We start from the raw sequence: 23,125 nt of genomic DNA on the forward strand, positions 1-23,125 counted from the left end.
GCATATGTAAGATATAGACAGGTATAGATCGAGTGAATCCTTAGAAGAGTATAAAGGTAGTAGCAGTACACTTCAGAGAGAAATCAGGAGGGCAAAAAGGGGACATGAGATAGCTTTGGTAAATAGTGTTAAGGAGAATCCAAAGGATGTTTACAAATACATTAAGGACAAAAGGGTAACTAGGGAGAGAATAGGGCTCCTCAAAGATCAGCAAGGCAGCCTGTGTATGGAGCTGCAGGAGATGGGGGAGATACTAAACGAGTATTTTGCATCAGTGTTTACTGTGGAGAAGGACATGGAAGATATAGACTGTAGGGAAATAGACGGTGACATGTTGAAAAATGTCCAGATTACAGAGGAGGAAGTGCTGGATGTCTTGAAACGCATTAAAGTGGATAAATCCCAGAACCTGATCAGGTGTACCCTAGAACTCTGTGGGAAGCTAGAGAAGTGATTGCTGGGCCACTTGCTGAGACATTTGAAACATCAATAGTCACAGGTGAGGTGCTAGAAGACTGGAGGTTGACTAACGTGGTGCTCCTATTTAAGAAAGGTGGTAAGGACAACCAGGGAACTATAGACCAGTGAGCCTGACGTTGGTGATGGACAGGTTGTTGGAGGGAATCCTGAGGGACAGGATGTACACGTATTTGGAAAGGCAAGAATTGATTAGGAATAGTGAACGTGGTTCTGCGCGTGAGAAATCATGTCTCACAAACTTGATTGAGTTTTTTGAAGAATTAACAAAAAGGATTGATGAGGGCAGAGTGGTAGACATGATCTATATGGACTTCAGTAAGGCATTCGACAAGGTTCCCCATGGGAGACTGTTAGCAAGGTTAGATCTAATGGAATACAGGGAGAACTAGCCATTTGGATACAGAACGGGCTCAAAGGTAGAAGACAGAGGGTGGTGTTGGAGGCCTGTGACCAGTGGAGTGCCACATGGATCGATGCTGGGTCCACTGTTTTTCATCATTTATAAAAATGATTTGGATGTGAACTTCAGAGGTATAGTTAGTAAGTTTGCAGATGACACCAAAATTGGAGGTGTAGTGGACAGCGAAGAAGGTTACCTCAGATTACAACAGGATCTTGATCAGATGGGCCAATGGGCTGAGAAGTGGCAGATGGAGTTTAATTTAGATAAATACAAGGTGCTGCATTTTGGGAAAGCAAATCTTAGCAGGACTTAAACACTTAATGGTAAGGTCCTAGGAAGTGTTGCTGAACAAAGAGACCTTGGAGTGCAGGTTCATAGCTCCTCGAAAGTAGAGTTGCAGGTAGATAGGATAGTGAAGAAGGCATTTCGTATGCTTTCCTTTATTGGTCAGAGTGTTGAGTACAGGAGTTGGGAGGTCATGTTGCGGCTGTACAGGACATTGGTTAGGCCACTGTTGGAATATTGCGTGCAATTCTGGTCTCCCTCCTATCGGAAAGATGTTGTGAAACTTGAACGGGTTCAGAAAAGATTTACAAGGATGTTGCCAGGATTGGAGGATAGGGCTGTTTTCCCTGGAGCATCTGAGGCTGAGGGGTGACCTTATAGAGGTTTATAAAATCAGGAGGGGCATGAATAGGGTAAATAGTCAAGGTCTTTTCCCTGGGTTTGGGGAGTCCAGAACTAGAGGGCATAGATTTAGGGTGAGAGCGGAAAGATATAAAAGAGGCAACGTTTTCACGCAAAGGGTGGTGCGTGTGTGGAATGAGCTGCCAGAGGAAGTGGTGGAGGCTGGTACAATTGCAACATTTAAGAGGCATTTGGATGGGTATATGAATAGGAAGGGTTTGGAGGGATATGGGCCAGGTGCTGGCAGGTGGGACTAGATTGGGTTAGAATATCTGGTTGGCATGGATGGGTTGGACTGAGGTGTCTGTTTCTGTGCTGTACATCTCGATGACTCTTGAGCAACATTTGCTATGACCAAATTATTTTGTTTTATTGAGGATGATCAAGGGATTAACATGGCTGGCAGGCTGAAAGAACCCTCCTGCCCTTCTTCATGGTAGTGCCAGGTGACCTTTTGCCTTCACCTGAAAGGGTAAATAGGGCCTCCGACAATGTCTCATCCAAAAAGACCGTACCTTTGACCATGTAGCATTCCCTCAATGCTGATATTGCATGCCCTAGTCTGGATTTTATGCCTGAGTCACTGGAGTGGGATTTGAACTCACAACCTGTTGACACGGCAGAACATTGGATGTTATGATTCACTATTCTGAAGAAGAGTCACCGGACCTGAAAGGTTTCCTTTGATTACTCTCCACAGACACTGCCAGATCTGCTGAGTTTTTCCAGCAATTTCTGTTTTTGTTTTTAATTAGGAATGTATACCCTGGCTCAAAAAGTGTGGTGCTGCCAGTCAGGCAGCGTCCAAGGAGCAGGAGAGTCACAGTTACAAGCATAAGCTCTTTGTCAGGAATGTCATTCCCTATGAACAGTTTATGCTCGAAACATCGACCCTCCTGCTCCTCGGATGCTGCCTGATTGGCTGTGCTTTTCCAGCACCACACAATTTGACTCTGATCTCCAGCATCTGTAGTCCTCTTTTTTCTCTCAGCCTGGCTCTTAGGATAGAATGGCCGTTGTGTGAACTGCTGCCAATAAAGGCGCTTAATACCTAAGTTTTAGCTATTACAGTAAGAAAGCAGGTTGCTCACCTCTACTGGACCAAATTTGGCCTCATCCTTTGCAACGAGCAATGGTCCTAGCCAGCATTATGTGCCTGTTACATTTCCTCATCTCTGTACCTCCCCTCTTCTTAAATCATCTAACCCACTCTTCAATGTTAATTCGGTCTTTGCTTCAAACACTCACTCTGGTCAGAGCCTATTATATAAAAAAAATCACCCACTCTCTGTCCTTAACCTCTTATACTTAATCTCATATCTACTTCTTTTTACTCCAAGCCCCTTAATCATTTTAAGTAGCAAATTTAAAACAGAGTTGAGGAGAAACTACTTCTCCCAAAGGGATATAAATCTGTGGCATTCGCTGCCCCAAACTGCAGTGGATGCTGAAACAGTGAGTAAATTTAAGGAGGAGTCAGACAGATTTTTAATTGGTGATGGGTTGAAAGGATATGGGGAGAAGGCAGGAAAATGGAGGTGAGGAGCATATCAGCCGTAATCGAATGACGGAGCAGATTCGATGGGCTGAATGCCTTAATTTTGCTCCTATATCTTATGAACTTATGAACTTAAGTGCCAAATGCACAGCATAAGTTTTCGAAGGTGACTCACCCGCCATTTTCTCATGGAAAATTAGGGAGGGCAATAAATCCTGCAATGCTCATTTCACATCTGAATGATTTTTTTTAATTGTATTTCTTATTGCACTGTTCAATCCTTTACTTCATCTCCCCTCCCTGCTAGTTCAGGGAAGTCTTTAATTCGCTTGTAATAGATGATTGACTGTCTTAAATAGCAGAGAGATGAATACGTTAATGAATTTCCCATTCCTCAAGGTCATTTGTTCGAAACCAAAGGCTAATCTAAAATCCTCGATAGCCCCTCACCACGTATCCACCCTCAGAGGCTCATGGGTCAAAAACTGTGCCTATGTAACACTGAATCAAACTGCAGATGTAGTCTCACAAAAGCCAGCAATGACTGCTGATTACAAATATCAGCACCTTCTCAGACAGGAAATCCTGGATTTATGAGATTGTTCTTCAGGTTTCAATTCAGATCCAGAGGGCCTTGATACTGCTTTTCTCCCATTGAATCATACAGCATGGAAACAGGACCTTCAGTCTAACACATTCACGCTGACCAGACATCTCAATCTGACCTATTCCTTTTTGCCACCATTTGGTCCATATCCCTCTAAACCCTTTCTCTTCATATACCCATCCAGATGCCTTTTAAATGTTGTCACTCTACCAGCCTCCACCACTTCCTGTGGCAGCTCGTTCCACACATGCACCACCCTCTGCTTGAAAACGTTACTCCTTTTCAAATCTTTCTCCTCTCACCTTAAACCCTCTAGTTTTGGACTCAGCCATCCTAGGTTCAAGACTTCCTGACCTCCATCATTTTGTCTGAATTGCCTATTGAGCTTAGCAATGGCATCCACAGGTGGGCCTGTGGAATTCATTGCCATGGAGCGCAGTGGAGGCCGCAACATTAAATGTCTTCAAGGCAGAGATTGATAAATTCTTGATCTCACAAGGAATTAAGGGATACAGGGAGAGTGAAGTTGAAATGCCCATCAGCCATGATTAAATGGCAGAATGGACTTGATGGGCCAAATGGCCTTACTTCCACTCCTATGTATTATGGTCTTATAAGAGTGTAGGTGCCGCATACGGTGAAGAAGTCAAGTAGTACGTTGGCCTTCATACAGAGGGGATTTGAGTACAGGAGCAAGGATATCTTGTTCCAACTGTACAGTGGCATTTGTAAAAGCACAGCTAGAGTATTGTATGCAGTTTCGGTCTCCTTCTCCGAGTAAGGATATTCCAGCTATGGAGGAAGTACAACAATGGTTTACCAGACTGATTCCTGAGGTGGCTGGACTCACAAACAGGGAGAGACTGGATTAGCTAGGAGTCAAGAGAGTGGTGCTGGAAAAGCACAGCAGGTCAGGCAGCATCCAAGGAGCAGGAGAATCAATGTTTCGGGCAAAAGCCCTTCATCAGGAACTATATTCACGGAAGTTTAAAAAAATGATGGCAGCTCTCATAGAAACCCATAAAATTCTAACATAATTAAAGATGCAGGAAGGATGTTCTGGATAACTGGTGAGTCCAGACCCAGGATAAAGGATAAAGGATAAGCCTTTTAGGACATAGATGAGGAGGAATTTCTTCACTCAGAGAGTGGTAGGCATGTGGAATTCTCCACCACAGTAAACTGTTGAGGCCAATTATTGAAAACTTTCAATAAAGGTGTAGAAACAGGTTTTAGGACTAAAGAGATCAAAGAATTGTGTGTGTGGGGTGGGGAGATGAGGAACAGGGCACTGAGTCGGATGATCTGCCATGATCAGTTGAATAAAAGGACGTTATTGGGACTGGAGGGTCTGAGTTATACCAAGAGGCTGGACAGGCTTGGTCTGTTTTCCTGGAGCATAGTAGGTTGACGAGTGACCAGATAGAGGTTTATAAATAAGGGTCACAGGTAAGAAGAATAGCAAAGGTCTTTTCCCAAGATTAGGGGAGTTCAAATCTAGAGGGCATTTAAGGTGAGAGGGGAAAGACTTCAAAGGGGTCTCAGGACAATGTTTCACACCAATGATGGTTCATATGTGGAATGATCTAGAGTCATAGAGTCATAAAGATGTACAGCATGGAAACAGACACTTTGGTCCAACCCATCCATGCTGACCAGATATCCCAACCCAATCTAGTCCCACCTGCCAGCCCCCGGCCCATATCCCTCCAAACCCTTCCTATTCATATACCCATCCAGATGCCTTTTAAATGTTGCAATTGTACCAGCCTCCACCAATTCCTCTGGCAGCTCATTCCATACACGTACCACCCTCTGTGTGAAAAGGTTGCCCCTTAAGTCTCTTTTTTATCTTTCCCCTCTTATCCTAAACCTATGCCCTCTAATTCTGGATTCCCTGACCCCAGGGAAAAGACTTAGCCTATTTATTCTATCCATGCCCCTCATAATTTTGTAAACCTCCATAAGCTCACCCCTCAGCCTCTGACGCTCCAGGGAAAACAGCCCCAGCCTGTTCAGCCTCTCCCTATAGCTCAAATCCTCCAACCCTGGCAACGTCCTTGTAAATCCTTTCTGAACACTTTCAAATTTCACATCTTTCCGATAGGAAGGAGACCAGAATTGTATGCAATATTCCAACAGCGGCCTAACCAATGTTCTGTACAGCCGCAACATGACCTCCCAACTCATGTACTCAATACTCTGACCAATAAAGGAAAGCATACCAAACGCCTTCTTCACTATCCTATCTACCTGCGACTCCACTTTCAAGGAGCTATGAACCTGCACTCCAAGGTCTCTTTGTTCAGCAACACTCCCTAGGACTTACCATTAAGTGTATAAGTACTGTTAAGATTTGCTTTCCCAAAATGCAGTACCTTGTATTTATCTAAATTAAACTCCATCTGCCACTCCTCAGCCCATTGGCCCATCTGATCAAGATCCTGTTGTACTCTGAGGTAACCTTCTCCGCTGTCAACAACACCTCCAATTTTGGTGTCATCTGCAAACTTACTAACTGTACCTCTTATGCTCGCATCCAAATCATTTATATAAATGATAAAAAGTAGAGGAGCCAGCACCGATCCTTGTGGCACTCCATTGATCACAGGTCTCCAGTCCGAAAAACAACCCTCCACCATTACCCTCTCTCTTGAGGTAGATGCAGATATAGTTACAACATTTAAAAGACATTTGGACAGGTACATGAATGGGAAAGGTTTAGAAGGTAATGGACCAAGTGCGGGAAAAGGGGACTATTTCTAGTCTGAGAAACCTAGTCAGCATGGATGAGTTGGACCGAAGGGTCTGTTTCTGTGCTGTATCTCTCTATGACTCTTAAGACAGAGCAGGCTTGAAGGCCCGAATGGCCAACTCCTGCTTCTATATTCTACATTTCTATTTATATTTACCTCGAGTCTCTGGCTTCCACAATTAACTGGAAACTGTTGGATAAAGCAGTTAATATCTGAAAGGGTTAACTGGCATCACAACATAAACTCCACCCATTCAGCCTGTTCTTGAGAGGAGTTAACCAGTTATAGTACCAATTGTTCCAGTGTTAAATCCATGTAGCTCTCACCAATGTGTACTTACTGTCAAATTGAGCCTGATATATCACAAGAGACAACTGTGTATATTATATGTAATGTAATTAGCCATTCAGTACAATGTAATAAATATGCTGTTTATCAAGATGAGCTTTACTTCTGCTGAAAACCTCATATGAGCATACTTCCCCACAAGCTATCAGTAAATTAGATGAATACCAATAAGAAAGATTGGTAATAGTGAATCTACCCAAACGTCTTACATGGTTCTGGTGACCACAGCATATACCATGCTGACCAATGTGCGGATTTGGTAAAATATATATCAGAAACATTCTCTTTATGTCGAACAGATCAAAGCCTTTTAGAATCATAAAGACAGCTATCAGGTCACCCTTCAGGCTTCCCTTTACAAGCAATAATACCCCAGCCAGTCAGTCTTTCCTGATTGTTATAACCAAGTATTGATCTTCAAAATCTTATTTGCACTATATTGATTGTTTTCCAGCCAAAGGCATTGAAAGTGTTATTCGATGCTACAAAGTGATTGCGGTGGTTAATCACTCCTGCTGTTGGATTCACCATGTCCTGAATCTAACCATTAAGATCCTCCACATCCAAGATCAGAATTAGAATTAGCCTTTATTCTCACAGATACTCAATGTTTGTCACCGAAGACAAGAATTTTGCCTGCACTGATTCGAAATCACCATCAATGTTGGAGGTTATTCTTGAGCAGGAAGAAGATTGTGTTCCAACATATTTTCTTTAATGGGGTGTGGACAGGAACAGCATTTGCTGCCAGTCCTTAATAGCCCTTGAACTGAGTGGCTGGCTCGGACCATGTGAAAGGACAGCTAGAGTCAACCACATTACTGTAGGCTACAGGAAGAGTCACTGGACCCGAAATGTTAACATAGATTTCTCTCTACAGATGCTGCAATACCTGAGCTTTTCCAGCAATTCCTTTTTTTGTCTCTGATTTCCAGCATTCATAATGCTTTCAGATTTTACTGTATGCCAGACCAAGAAGGGGGCAGATTTCCTTCCCTAAAGGACACCAAAGAACCAGACAATCTTTTACAACAAGCAATGATGATTTCTTGGCCACCATCACCAAGACTAGCTTTATGTTCCAGATTTTATTAATCAAATTTAAGTACCACCAACTGCTTTGATAGGACTTGAATCCCAGTCCCCAGTGATTCAGCTGGGCCTTTGACTTACTGGATCATGGACAGTACCATTACACCATTACTCCACAAAACTAAGGAGACATTTCTTCAGCCAGAGAGTGGTGGGCCTGTGGAATTCATTGCCACGGAGTGCAGTGGAGTCTGGGACGTTAAATATCTTCAAGACAGAGATTGATAAATTCTTGATCTCGCAAGGAATTAAGGGATACAGGGAGAGTGCGGGTAACTGGAATGGAAATGCCCATCAGAGATGGAAATGTGTTGCTGGAAAAGCGCAGCAGGTCAGGCAGCATCTAGGGAACAGGAGAATCGACGTTTCGGGCATTAGCCCTTCTTCAGGAATGCCCATCAGCCATGATTGAATGGTGGAGTGGACTCAATGGGCCGAATGGCCTTACTTCCACTCCTATGTCTTCTGGTCTTATCTCCCTGATTTTAAACCTCTCTCCAAACCTTCCTATCTCTCAACCTCCCTTAAGATTCTCCTTTGAGTAGACTTTTTATCACTTGTCCTAATATCTCCTAATGTGTCTCAGAGTCAATACAGTTCCTGGGTTACTCTGGCCGTGTGTGTGTGTGTGTGTGTGTGTGTGTATGTGTGCGCGCGCACGCATTGTGGCATTGCATTAGGATAACACTGGGTGAAGTGATGCCACCATAGTTAAACTGTCTCTTGGCGAAGTTGTTGGAAAAGTGGCAGTGAGCATCAAATTGTGACCCAGAGCGAAGAGGATGTGAGAAAAGTGGTAAGGAATGATGCAAGGGGAGAGAAACTTTGGCCTCGCAAACACATGATGACAAAGGAGAGAACAGTCTTCCTGGATCAAACCACAATGATGGAATTACACTTGAAACACATCAGCTGGGATACCTTTTAAGTGTTAGCCCCTCTGGTAACATTAGCTCGTATCAGTCAACATTAGGTCAACAATAAGCGATCAGGGGTCACACTTCACAATTGATGACACCATTAGTCACCAAGAAAGGAAATTGCTTCGTAAATAATTAATAATTGGAGACGCAGTGGAACATCATGAATTAGAAATCGTTGCTTCTGTAAGGTCTTACTTACATGATTGCAATTCACTGCAATCAGAGATTAAATCTTCTTTGATTTGATTGTCACATACTCCATTTCCCCACTCTCAGCAAGTCACTTTGCTGTGTTAGACTCTGCATGTTTGAGGTAATGTGCTGCCACTATTTATCCTTCTTAAATAATTATTAATCGATCTGTTCAGATGTGTAATGAAACACCTCTGGAGCTGGTGGGACATGAACCTTGGTCTTCTGGCTCAGAGATAGGGACACGACCACTGTGTCACAAAAGCCCCGAATTGCCCTTTCTAAAAACGGGTAGGGCACTGTAATATAAATAAAACCTAACAATTAACAGAAACTTATCAAAATCAAATACAAATTGCATCATCCTGGGAGATTATGCACCTCAGGAAAAAGTGAGGACTGCAGATGCTGGAGATCAGAGTTGAAGAGTGTGGTGCTGGAAAAGCGCAGCTGGTCAGCGGCATCCGAGAAACAGGAGGGTTAACATTTCGAGCATAAGCTCTTCTTCGTGATGAACATCGACTCTCCTGCTTCTCGGATGATGCCTGGCAGATTATGCACCTCTGCTTTCCAGTCGCTAAAGGTCTCAATCCTGCTTTCAGCTCTTAAAATAACAAATGTTAATGGATTAAACAGCTGTAAAACAGCATCTCTTTTTTCCTAACACCCCAGTGCTAGCTCCTCTGTTGAAACCAGGCAATACTCGACAGCCCCACAAGAAATAGGGAAGATGCCTGATGGATTAGTGCCACCTGATTCCAATGGCATCAAATCTGTCAGGATGTTCATGTTCTCTTTGGGAATTTCATGAGTACCACAGCATTGATGATGAGTCAGGACCTGACAATTGACTCCAGACCCATAGAAATGTGGTTGGCTCTTAATTGCCCTCCAACCTGGTCTAGCAGGCTACACTCAGTTCAAGGACAATTAGCAAATGGTGACATTGTCAGCGACATGCAGACCCACGATAGAATGGAAGAAAGTTGTGATTAATTCTAATGCTCTTCAAGGGTGGCACAGTAGCTCAGTGGTTAGTACTGCTACCTCACAGCATGAGGGTCCCAGGTTCAATTCCAGCCTTGGGTGACTGTCTGTGTGGAGGTTGCATGTTCTCCCTGTGTCTGTATGGGTTTCCTCCAAAGATGTGCAGGTTAGGTGAATTGGCCATGCTAAATTGCCTATAGTGTTACGTGCATTAGTTAAAGGGAGATGGCTCTGGGTAGGTTACTTTTCGGAAGGTCGGTGCGGCCTTGTTGGGCCCAAGGGCCTGTTTCCACACTGTAGGGAATCTAATCTAATTGACTTGCACCAAGACTGTACTAACCAAACAGCGGCAAAAGGAATGAACATAACTTACAATCGCTTTGTTGTATAGAACATAAACATTGCTAAACAGAGACTGAAGGCGATACATTTTGTCTCCTAGTGAAAATTGCTTTCTTGCTTTTCAATTCCGATATATGGAAAACAACATCCTTCGACTTCACCTCTCCTTTTAGCAGTGTTTACAAAAATAACTTATATTTACAAAGCACCCTTAACACAATAAAACATCTGAGGCACTCCCCAAGAACAATTATCAACCAACTTTTGAAACTGTTGTCACAAAGCTAATCCCTTTTTTTCTAAAAGCTGTTCCTTTTCTCAAGTGTACTCTGTCCTTGACTTTTTTCAGAGGGGTCGTCAACCTCTTATCGGTCTGGTTTGGTACAGAGAGGAAAAGGATTTTGAGAGACCTTTTGCTTCTCTGCAAACAGATGAGACTTCAGGCCAAAGTGGTCATGCTTTAGAAGTGACCTGTATAATGAAGGGGGAGTGGTCAGCTCTCTAGCTGAGCAGTTCAGTCCAGAACTAGTTAGAAGTTCAACAGTGAGCTGTGTGGAAACTCTCTCACTCTCTTTCTGTCCTTCTAACTTCAACCTGTAAGCATCTGTTCCCTTTTATTACTGTTTTAAGAGGGTTTGCTTATTGGGACTATAGTGTATATTCGGAACAGCATAATTAAGTCTAGTTTGGACAGACTGAGTTCTGTAAGGGTTCTTTATTCTGTTCTTTGTGTTTCATTGTGCAATTTTGTGAAAAAATTTTTGTCTGTCTTAAAACCTAGCTTACTCCGGATAATTTTCTCTATACACTTACTGTAACAAATTGCAATGTTATGGTCTAGGCTGTCTGCTAAAGAATGTTTTGAGTGGTCTCAAAACATTCCCCCTAGTCCATAAGAGTCCATAAGTGGCCCCCTAGTCCATAAGAGACTGGGGGCTCTTTGCGGAATTTTAAACAGCGAGTGGTAGGTGCTAGTGTCTTTATTTCGAGTTTTGGTTTGGTTGGGTAGACAAAGTTTGGGATAGTAATGGCTGTTTCAGTTGCCACAAGTTTTCTTGAAGTGGATGCGGTGACTTTGGAAGTTTTGCAAAAGGTGAATAAAACCAAGCTGCAGGAATTAGCAGACAAACTGGAATTGGAACTGCCTGCTTCTGTAAGGGAAGGAGAGGTGATTACAGCAGCAGCTCGGCATTGAAACTTGCTGGAGAAACCATCAGAATCAATCGAGATGGCAAAGATTCAATTGCAAATGAAGCAGCTTGAGTTAGAGGCAATGGATAAGGAAAGGGCAGCAGAAATGAAACAGTTTGAGTTATGACTAAAAGCAGAAGAGAGGGGAAAAGAGCAGGCAGCAGAAGAGAGGGATAGAGAGCTACAGAGGAGAAAGAAAAAGAGGGACCTTTTGAACTTCAAAAAGGCTGGAGATGAAGGCTGAAGATAACCTTAGCGAGGAAGTAGTGCGATCTCATGTGGAAGAGCAGAGAGTTAAAATGGCAGGGTTAGCAGCTAAGTGGCTGATGATTCTGAGCAGGTCCATAAAACATGGTTTGGCTTACAGAATCAGTTTCAGTCCATGAGGGGCAAAGAGAAATTCTCACGTGGAAATGGACAGGTAATTCTCAGTGAAGATCATAAGGATAACTTACCACAGGGTAAAAAAGAAACCATTGAGCTGGACAAAGAAGTTAAAAAGCTCCGAAGTTTTCATTATAATAAAGTGGGCCACACAAAATCACAGTGTTGATGGGCTAGGAGAAAGCCAGATGTAGGAAAACCATACAAGCCTGGGAGTTTTGTTGGACCAGTAACAAAAAGCACAAGGGGAGTTAGACAACTGCCTCAGAATGGACAAGATGATCAGAGGTTGATTAAGGAGGAAGTGCCAGATCTGCTTAAAAATGTATACATGCAAGGGTAATGTTTATTCACATAGGCTAGGAGCAGTAGGTAAGGAGGTTACAATATTATGGGACACAGAATCCTCTCAGTCTGTGATGCTGAGGGATGAGGAGATATATATTCCTGAGGGACTATTGCCAGAGAAGATACTGGTAACAGGAATTCATGGTGAGACAAAAAGCGCTCAACTATGTAAAGTGAGGCTAGAAAGTCCAGAGTCATAGAGTCATAAAGGTGTACAGCATGGAGACAGACCCTTCGGTCCAACCCGTCCATGCCGACCAGATATCCCAACCCAATCTAGTCCCACCTGCCAGCACCCGGCCCATATTCCTCCAAACCCTTCCTATTTATATACCCACCCAAATGCCTCTTAAATGTTGCAATTGTACCAGCCTCCACCACATCCTCTGGCAGCTCATTCCATACATGTACCACCCTCTGTGTGAAAAGGTTGCCCCTTAGGTCTCTTTTCTATCTTTCCCCTCTCACCCTAAACCTATGCCCTCTAATTCTGGATTACAGCAGAAAGATGAGAACTTAAAACAGTTGGATCAAAAGGCATTTACAGAGGAGAGTGAATACATCCCTGTGTGTTATTACTTAACAAATGATGTCTTAATGAGGAAATGGGTAGAGATTCAAGATATCACACATTCAAGCTGATGAGAAATGGCTAGAGATTCATCAAATTGTTTTGCCAGTAGGGTATAGAAAGGAGGTGCTGCGAGTGGCACATGAGCTTCCACTTGGAGGTCATCTAGGCGTAAGGAAAACACAGGCTAAAATACAAAGATTTTTACTGGCCTGGACTACACAAGAATGTAGTTGAATTTTGCCAGACGTGTCATACATGTCAGCTAATCGGAAAATCACAGGCAGTAATAAAACCTGCACCTTGAAAACCTATTCTAGCATTTGAGGACCCTTTTTACAAGAGTCTTGATTGATATTGCAGGTCCCCTACCTCAAGCAACAAGTGGGAATAAATATTTATTAACAATAATGGCTGTGTCGACTAAACTTCCAGAGGCAATCCCATTACATAACACAGCAGCTAAAAGGAATGTAGAAGAATTACTTACATTTTTTACAAGATATGGACTACTAATAAAGATCCAGTCAGACCAAGGATCAAACTTAACATCCAAACTATTCAAGGAGGTTATGGATAACTTGGGAATAAAACAATTCAAATCTACTGCGTACCATCCAGACTCTCAGGGAGTGCTAGAGAGATGGCATCAAACATTAAAGACCATGTTGAGAGCTTCTGGTCAGGATTATCCAAATGATTGCAGTAAGGGAATTCTGTTTTTACTTTTTGCGATCAGAGATGCACCAAATGAACCGACCAAATTCAGTCCATTTGAATTAATTTTTGGATATGAAGTAAAAGCTATTAAAATTAATTAAGGAGAACTTAATAAGTCAGAATTCAGAGACCACCCATTTGGACTATGTGTCAAATTTTAGAGAATGATTAAATAGAGCTGGAAAGATGGCTAGACAGCATTTAAAAGTAGGCAAAAGATGATGGGCTCCTGCCCGAAATATCAATTCTCCTGCTCCTCGGATGCTGCCTGACCTGCTGTGCTTTTCCAGCACCACTTTAATTTAGCATTTAAAAATATCACAGCATACAATGAAACAGGAAGCGGAAAAGAAATCGCAAATTCGGAATTTTGCAATTGGGGATAAGGTATTGGTGTTACTTCCAGTAACAGGTGCTTTAAAAGCAAGGTTTAGTGGACCGTATCAAATCGATAGGAAAGTGAGTGAGGTGAACTATTTCATAAGGAGTCCGGACAGGAAGAAATCTCAAAGAGTGTGTCATGTGAATATGTTCACATGGTATTTTGATCGGGAAGGAAAGCTAGAGGAGAAGGTGTTAATGATTACAGCACAGAAGGAAGAACCATGTTCAGAGGATTCTGAATTGGACATTCCTCAAATAAGGCTGGACAATGAGGAAGTTGTCAAAAACTAGGATAAATTATTGAGTCACCTTCCATAAGAAAATTAAAATGACTTGAAAGAGTTATTACTGTCACATGGGCAAATATGCAGAAATAAACTTGGAAATATTAACCTGATTGTGCATGATGTAGAGATAGGAGGTGCTGTTCCACTTAAGCAACATCCTTATAGGCATAACTCTGTAAAGTTGGCACAGGTTCAGAAGGAGGTAGCGCGCATGCTCCAAGATGTCATAATCGAAGTGAGTTACAGTGACTGTAGTCATGGTGCCAAAGCCAGATAGTACTCAACAGTTATGTGTGGACTATCGCAAAGGCAACGCCAATACAAAGACTGATACATATCCAATTCCATGGTTGGAGGATTGTGTCAAAAAAGTGGAACAAGCAACTTACATTTCTAAGTTGGACTTGCTCAGAGGCAACTGTCAAGTACCTTTGTCAGAGAGAGCAAAGGACTATATGATTAGACTAGATTCCCTACAGTATGGAAACAGGCCATTCAGCCCAACAAGTCCACACTGACCTTCTGAAGAGTAACCCACCCAGAGCCATTCCCCTACCCTATGTTTACCACTGACAAATGCACCTAACATTATGGACAATCTACCATGGCCAATTCACCCGACCTGCACATCTTTGGATTGTGGGAGAAAACTGGAGCAAACCCATGCAGACACGAGGAGAATGTACAAACTCCACACAGTCACCCGAGGCTGGAATCGAACCCAGGACCCTGGCGCTGTGAGGCAGCAATGCTAATCACAGAGCCACTGTGCCGCCCTAACCCTCAGTTATCAATTCAGTTCAAAGGTCAAAGTCATGTCATTTGGTATGAAAAACACTCCAGCCACATTTCAGAGACTGACTAATAAGGTCATTGCCGGATTACCCAACTGTGTGGTATATATATTGATGACCTCCTGATTTTTAGTCACTCATGGAAGGAACACTTACAGCATTTATCGGACTTGTTCGATCGACTTTGGAAGGCAAGGTTGGTGATAAACATGGCTAAAAGTGAATTTGCCAAAGCCCAAGTCACCTTCCTGGGCCATATTATTGGACAAGAACAAATGGCCCCACAGGACGCAAAAACGAATTTCCCACACTGTTGATGAAAAATGCAGTACTACAGTTCCTGTGACTGAGTGGATTTTACCGAAAGTTTGTGCTGAACTTTAGTAGTGTCTTTAGCTCCAATCACCAAATTGTTAAAAAGGGGCAAGCGGTTTCAGTGAACAGCGGACTGTCAAAAGGCATTTGACAGCCTAAAAACTGTGTTAGCCACTGCCCCAGTATCAGCCACACCGGATCACAAAGCCTTTCAATGTGGCTATCAATGCCAGTGGTGTGGGTGTCAGTGCGGTGCTCCTGCAGGAGGATGATGAGAGAGTAGAAATACCCATTGGATATTTTTCCTGGAAGTTGAATGTTCATCAACAGAAATATACAATGGTGGAGAAATATACAATGGTGGAGAAAGAGACTTTAAGCTTGGTGTTGGCCTTACAACATTTCAGTGTTTATATTTCCAGCAATGCATCTGAGACAGTCGTATACACTGATCATAACCCATTGATATTTGTGGAAAAATGTAAGGACAAAAATGCCAACTGTTTAGATGGAGCTAGATGTTGCAGCCATTCAATTTAACAAGTGTGCACATGGCAGGTCGCGAAAACGTGAATGTCGATGCGTTATCGAAACTCAAATGAGTTATAGAGGCAATCGGTGGCAGGTGTGTCATGGCCTGAATTTGAATGTGGTTGTGCGTGTTTGCATGTGTATCGTTAGTATAATGTATAGGTGTGTTTAGACTACTAACCAGTTTATTTTTGAAGGGTTTTGTAAATGAAGCCTTCTTTTGGTATTGGTGGTTCATTTATTTTAAGGAGCAGGTGTCACAAAGCTGGTCCCTTGCTTCTAAAAGCTATTCCTTTTCTCAAGGACACTGTGTCCTTGGTTTTTTTCAGAGGGGTCATCAATGGGCCAGACTCTGATCCATCTGGTTTTGTAGAGATGAAAAGAATTTTGAGAGGCCTTTTGTTTCTCTGTAAACAGATGAGACTTCAGGCCAAGTGGTCATGCTTTAGAAGTGACCTGTATAATGAAAGGGGAGTGGTCAGCTCTCTAGCTGAGCAGTTCAGTCCAGAACTAGTTAAAAGTTCAACAGTGAGCTGTGTGGAAACTCTCTCTTTCTCTCGCTCTCTTTTTGCCCTTCTAACTTCAACCTGTAAACATCTGTTCCTTTTTTTTTAACTGTTTTAAGGGAGTTTGCATAGTGGGACTGTTGTGTATATTCAGAGCAGCATAATTAAGTCTAGTTTGGACAGACTGAGCTCTGTAGGGGTTCTTTATTCTGTTCTTTGTGTTTCATTGTGTAATTTTGTGAATAAATCTTTGTCTGTTTTAAAACCTGGTAGTTAACCTAGCAAACTTACTCCAGGGAATTTTCACTGTACACTTACTGAAACAAATTGCAAAGTTATGATCTGGGACTGCCTGCTTAACAATGCTTTGAGTGGTCTAGCCTAGTCCTTGTATCAACTGTAGAGATATTAAGATAGATAATCAAAAGCTTGGTCAAAGAGGTCAATTTTAAAGGAGCAATATGAAGGAGAAGAGAGAGATGGAGAGACACAGAACTTTATGCATCAGTTCCTGGTGCAGACATACTTTGATTTTAGTATTCTGGTCATAGTTATTTAAACCTCTTCATAGTTGCGATCCCTTTCCATCTCTGTAACCATATCCAGGGTCTCACAATCCTCTAAAATTTGCACATTCTTTCAACCCTTACCTTCCTCATCTTAACCACTCTACTATTGGCAGCTGTCCTTCAGATGCCTTGGCCCGAAATCACAACAATCAGGTCTTGGGACCTTAGCCAGGTTCCCTCTTTCTGGTCTAAGGCCAATTATGTACAGACGCTATGAGCTTTCTGAATTAGCCCAACTTTAGCACTGATCAGGTGTTAACCTGGATGGACAAGGTCTAAAGGGCTTGGAGATTGTGGGATTAACTTTGGGAGATGTGCTCTTCTCAATTTCCTTGTGCATAGTCTTTGGGAGCTTCAGATGCACAAGGACTGAATAGAGTTCCCTTGCTCTGGCATGCACTCAGTGTCATGGAAGATTTTCCTAGTGAAATATAAGATCGCGAGTGCTGATAAAATGTTGCCCTTTTGGGGGGGAGACTAGGTGCAGGGGGCATAGTTTATAAATAAGAGGTTTCCCATTTAAAATGGACACAAAGTGACATTTTTTTGCTCTCAAAAGTATTGCTCATCTTTGGAATTCTCTCTCCCAGGAAGCACAGGTAGCTGGGTCATGGAATATATTCAAGTCTCTGTTTAAGACAGATTTCTGATCAGCAAGGCGTTCAAATGTTACTGGGGGTGGACAGGAAAGTGGAGGCAAGACCACAAACAGTTCAGCCACAAATGGCGAGCAGGTCTGAAGATTTTTTTTATTCACTCATGGACCTGGCCATCAATGGCTGGGCCAGCATTTATTGCACTTACTTAGTTGCCTTTGAGAAGGTGGGGGTGAGCTGCCTTCTTGTACCTCTGTAGTCCACATGTAATAGGTTGACCCAGAATACCCTTGGGGAGAGAATTCCAGGATTCTGAAGGAACGGCGATATATTTCCACAGCTGGATGATGAGTGACTTGGAGGGGAATTTGTAGCTGGCCTGAATGGCCTGCTCCTCTCCTAACGTTTATATATGCTATGTCTGTATATTCATATGTTTACTCTAAAGGCACAAGACCAAAAAAAGCTTTAGAAAACATAGACCTTATGCAATTAGACTGGAGGGTTTGAGCTATAAGGAGAGACTGGATAGGCTGGGACTGTTTTCCCTGGAGCATAGGAGGCTAGGGGTTATAGAGTCATAGAGTCACAAAGATGTACAGCATGGAAACAGACCCTTCGGTCCAACTCGTCCATGCTGACCAGATATCCCAATTCAATCTAGTCCCACCTACCAGCACCCGGTCCATGTCCCTCCAAACCCTTCCTATTCATATACCCATCCAAACGCCCCTTTGTGGGCGGCACGGTGGCCCAGTGGTTAGCACTGCTGCCTCGCAGCGCCAGAGACCCGGGTTCATTTCCCGACTCAGGCGACTGACTGTGTGGAGTTTGCACATTCTCCCCGTGTCTGCGTGGGTTTCCTCCGGGTGCTCCGGTTTCCTCCCACAGTCCAAAGATGTGCAGGTCAGGTGAATTGGCCATACTAAATTGCCCGTAGTGTTAGGTAAGGGGTAAATGTAGGGGTATGGGTGGGTTTCGCTTCGGCGGGTCGGTGTGGACTTGTTGGGCTGAAGGGCCTGTTTCCACACTGTAATCTAATCTAATCTAATCTAAAAAATGTTGCAATTGTACCAGCCTCCACCACTTCCTCTAGCAGCTCATTCCATACATGTACCAGCCTCTGTGTGAAACAGTTGTCCCGTAGATCTCTTTTATATCTTTCCCCACTCACCCTAAACCTATGCCCTCTAGTTCTGGACTCCGTGACCCCAGGGAAAAGACTTTGCCTATTTACCCTATCCATGCCCCTCATAATTTAGTAAACCTCTATAAGCTCACCCCTCAGCCTCTGACGCTCCAGGGAAAACAGCCCCAGCCTGTTCAGCCTCTCCCTATAGCTCAAATCCTCCAACCCTGGCAACATCCTTGTAAATCTTTTCTGAATCCTTTCAAGTTTCACAACATCTTTCCGATAGGAAGGAGACCAGTATTGCACGCAATATTCCAAGTGGCCTAACCAATGTCCTGTACAGCCACAACATGACCTCCCAACTCCTTTACTCAATACTCTGACCAATAAAGGAAGCATACCAAATGCCTTCTTCACTATCCTATCTACCTGAAATTCCACTTTCAAGGAGCTATGAACCTGCACTCCAAGGTCTCTTTGTTCAGCAACACTCCCTAGGACCTTACCATTAAGTGTATAAGTCCTGCTAAGATTTGCTTTCCCAAAATGCAGCACCTCGCATTTATCTGAATTAAACTCCACCTGCCACTTCTCAGCCCATTGGCCCATCTGGTCCAGATCCTGTTGTAATCTGAGGTAACCCCCTTCGCTGTCCACTACACCTCCAATTTTGGTGTCATCAGCAAACTTACTAACTGTACCTCTTATGCTCGCACCCAAATCATTTATGTAAATGACAAAAAGTAGAGGGCCCAGCACCGATCCTTGTGGCATTCAACTGGTCACAGCCTCCAGTCTGAAAAACAACTCTCCACTACCACCCTGTCTTTAATCTTTGAGCCAGTTCTGTATCCAAATGGCTATCTCTCCCTGTATTCCATGAGATCTAACCTTGCTAATCAGTCTCCCATGGGGAACCTTGTCGACCGCCTTACTGAAGTCCATATAGATCACATCTACTGCTCTGCCTTCATCAATCTTCTTTGTTACTTCTTCAAAAAACTCAATCAAGTTTGTGAGACATGATTTCCCACGCACAAAGCCATGTTGACTATCCCTAATCAGTCCTTGCCTTTCCAAATACAGGTACACCCTGTCCCTCAGGATTCCCTCCAACAACTTGCCCACCACCGAGGTCAGGCTCACCAGTCTTTGGTTCCCTGGCTTGTCTTTACCGCCCTTCTTAAACAGTGGCACTACGTTTGCTAACCTTCCGGCACCTCACCTGTGACAATCAATGATACAAATTTCCCAGCAAGAGGCCCAGCAATCACTTCTCTCGCTTCCCACAGAGTTCTCGGGTACACCTGATCAGGTCCTGGGGATTTATCCACTTTTAACCGTTTCAAGACATCAAGCACTTCCTCCTCTGTAATCTGGACATTTTTCAAGGTGTCACCATCCATTTCCCCGCAGTCTATATCTTCCATATCCTTTTCTACATTAAATACTGATGCAAAATATTCATTTAATATCTCCCCCATTTTCTGTTGTCCCACACAAAGGCCGCCTTGCTGATCTTTGAGGGGTCCTATTCTCTCCCTAGTTACCCTTTTGTCCTTAATATATTTGTGAAAACCCTTTAGATTCTCCTTAATTCTATTTGCCAAAGCTATCTCATGTCCCCTTTTTGCCCTCCTGATTTCCCTCTTAAGTATACTACTACTTTCTTTATACTCTTCTAAGGATTCACTTGATATGTCCTGTCTATACCTGACATATGCTTCCTTCTTTTTCTTAACCAAACCCTCAATTTCTTTAGTCATCCAGCATTCCCTATACCTACCAGCCTTCCCTTTCACCCTGACAGGAACATACTTTCTCTGGATTCTTGTTATCTCGTTTCTGAAGGCTTCCCATTTTCCAGCCGTCCCTTTACCTGTGAACATCTGTCTCCAATCAGCTTTCGAAAGTTCTTGCCTAATACCATCAAAATTGGCCTTTCTCCAATTTAAACTTCAACTTTTAGATCTGGTCTATCCTTTTCCATCATTATTTTAAAATGAATAGAATTACCTGATCAGGTCCTGGGCATTTATCCACTTTTATGCGTTTCAAGACATCCAGCACTTCCTCCTCTGTAATCTGGACATTTTGCAAGATGTCACCATCTATTTCCCAACAGTCTATATCTTCCATATCCTTTTCCACAGTAAACACGGATGCAAAATACTCATTTAGTATCTCCCCCATCTCCTGCGGCCCCACACAAAGGCCGCCTGGCTGATCTTTGAGGGGCCCTATTCTCTCCCTAGTTACCCTTTTGTCCTTAATGCATTTGTAAAAACTCTTCGGATTCTCCTTAATGTTATTTTACTTCCCTTTCACCCTGACAGGAATAGACTTTCTCTGGATTCTCGTTATCACCTTATAAAAGTTTATAACATCACGAAGAACACAGATAAGGTGAATAGCCAAGTCTTTTCTCCAGGGCAGAGGAATCCAAAACTCAAGGGCACAGGTTTAAATTGAGAGCGGAAAGATTTGAAATGGACCTGAGGGGCAACCTTTTACACAGTGGGTGGTGGGTATATGGAAAGAGCTACCAGAGGATTTGGTAGAGGTGAGTACAATTGCAATATTTAAAAAGACATTTGGATAGGAAAGGTTTAGATTAGATTACAGTGTGGAAACAGGCCCTTTGGCCCAACAAGTCCACACCGACCCGCCGAAGCGAAACCCACCCATACCCCTACATTTACCCCTTACCTAACACTATGGGCAATTCAGTATGGCCAATTCACCTGACCCTGCACATCTTTTGGACTGTGGGAGGAAACCGGAGCACCCGGAGGAAACCCACGCAGACACGGGGAGAACGTGCAAACTCCACACAGTCAGTCGCCTGAGGCGGGAATTGAACCCGGGTCTCTAGCGCTGTGAGGCAGCAGTGCTAACCACTGTGCCACCGTGCCGCCCACTAGAGGGATATCGGCCAAATGCAAGCAAATGAGACTCGTTCAGTTTAGGAAATCCCGTTGGCATCAACGAATTGGGCCGGAGGGTTTGTTTCGGTGCTGTTTGACTCTATGACTCAACAATTAATTTTTTCTGTAGCATTGCAGTTAAAAATGAAGGGAAAGAGCAAAATAAGACATTGATCATACTACATTTTCCCTCATCTCTATTTCTTTCTTCCCTCCTCCCCCTCTTCATTATCCCTCTATCTTTGTTTACTATCTCCATCACTGTTTACTAACCCCCATCCTTGTTCACTATCTCTCCATCTCTGTTTACTATCCTTCCACCCCATTCCTTATCTCCCTATACCGTTCTCTATCTCTCCATCCCTGCTCAGTGTCCCTCATCCCTGTTCACTATTCTCCCATATCTGTTCATTATCCCACATCCTGTTCACAATTCCATTCACTGTCTCTCCATTCCTGTACCATTACCCCTCCATCCCTGTATGTTATACCCCCACTCTGTTGTGGTTTGCTCAGGATTCCTCCACTAACCATGTATGTTTTAATGCTTTGCTGTTAAAATCCTTACTATGAAGACGAGTAGAATTCATTTGGGTCACCATGTGCAGAGTACCGATGTCTAGATTAGAGTGGTGCTGGAAAAGCACAGCAGGTCAGGCGGCATTCAAGGAGCAGGAAAATCGACATATTGGGCAAAAGCCCTTCATCAGGAATAGAGGCAGAGAGCCTTCGGGGTGGAGAGATAAATGGGAGGTGGGGGTACAGCTGGGGAGAAGGTAGCCAAGAGTCCAATAGGTGGATGGAGGTGGGGATGAAGGTGATAGGTCAGACAGGAGGGTGGAGCAGATGGAAGGAAGATTGGTAGGTAGGATCGGTCATGAGGATGGTGCTGAGCTGGCAGGTTGGAACTGGGGTAAGGTGGGGGCAGGGGAAATGAGGAAACTGGTCGAGGATCTCTCTGTCAGCTCTGCTGAATTTCCTCTTCAGCCTCTGACCCTAATCTCTCTATTTTTGAAGCTGCAGAGTCTGCGGCCCTCCTGAATATGTTTGCTGAGTGCCAGTTTTCACGTTTGCATCATCAGCCTGAGTTTGATTCATCTTTATCCATCAGGAAACCTCAACATGTTCTCTCAGTCCTGTACTCAAGGTCACAAAATTGTCAAATCAAATTTTCTTTCCTCATATTTCTGCAAGTGGCAGTAAATTAACACTAACAAGACACATAATACAAACACACATGCATGCACATAATATAGAATCGTGTTTCTGTTTATACAAAAGACAAAAACATCGTCTGACTGTTACCTGTGAAAAGCTTTCAGAATGGTTTGTGTATTAATTTGGTGCCTTGGAAATCCCATTAGGCCATTGATATTATTGTTAAGGACTGTGGTGCTGGAAAGGCACAGCTGGTCAGGACAGTCGATGTTTTGGACATAAGCTTTTCATCAGGTATGGCAATAATATCAATGGGTGGGTGGGGGGGAAGTGAGGACTGCAGATGCTGGAGATCAGAGTCGAAGAGTGTGGTCCTGGGATGCTGCACCACACTCTG

General features: G+C 43.3%; 1 protein-coding gene across 1 annotated transcript in view; it reads right to left on the reverse strand.

Annotated features, from left to right (window-relative positions):
• arhgef49 (Rho guanine nucleotide exchange factor 49) overlaps positions 1–23,125 on the reverse strand; it is a 50,002-nt gene that overhangs the window by 24,209 nt on the left and 2,668 nt on the right.

Source organism: Chiloscyllium plagiosum, unplaced genomic scaffold (genome assembly GCF_037043375.1).
Source record: "Chiloscyllium plagiosum isolate Xiang-an unplaced genomic scaffold, Cpla_swu_hap1 HiC_scaffold_7, whole genome shotgun sequence".
Classification (NCBI taxonomy): Eukaryota; Metazoa; Chordata; class Chondrichthyes; order Orectolobiformes; family Hemiscylliidae; genus Chiloscyllium; species Chiloscyllium plagiosum.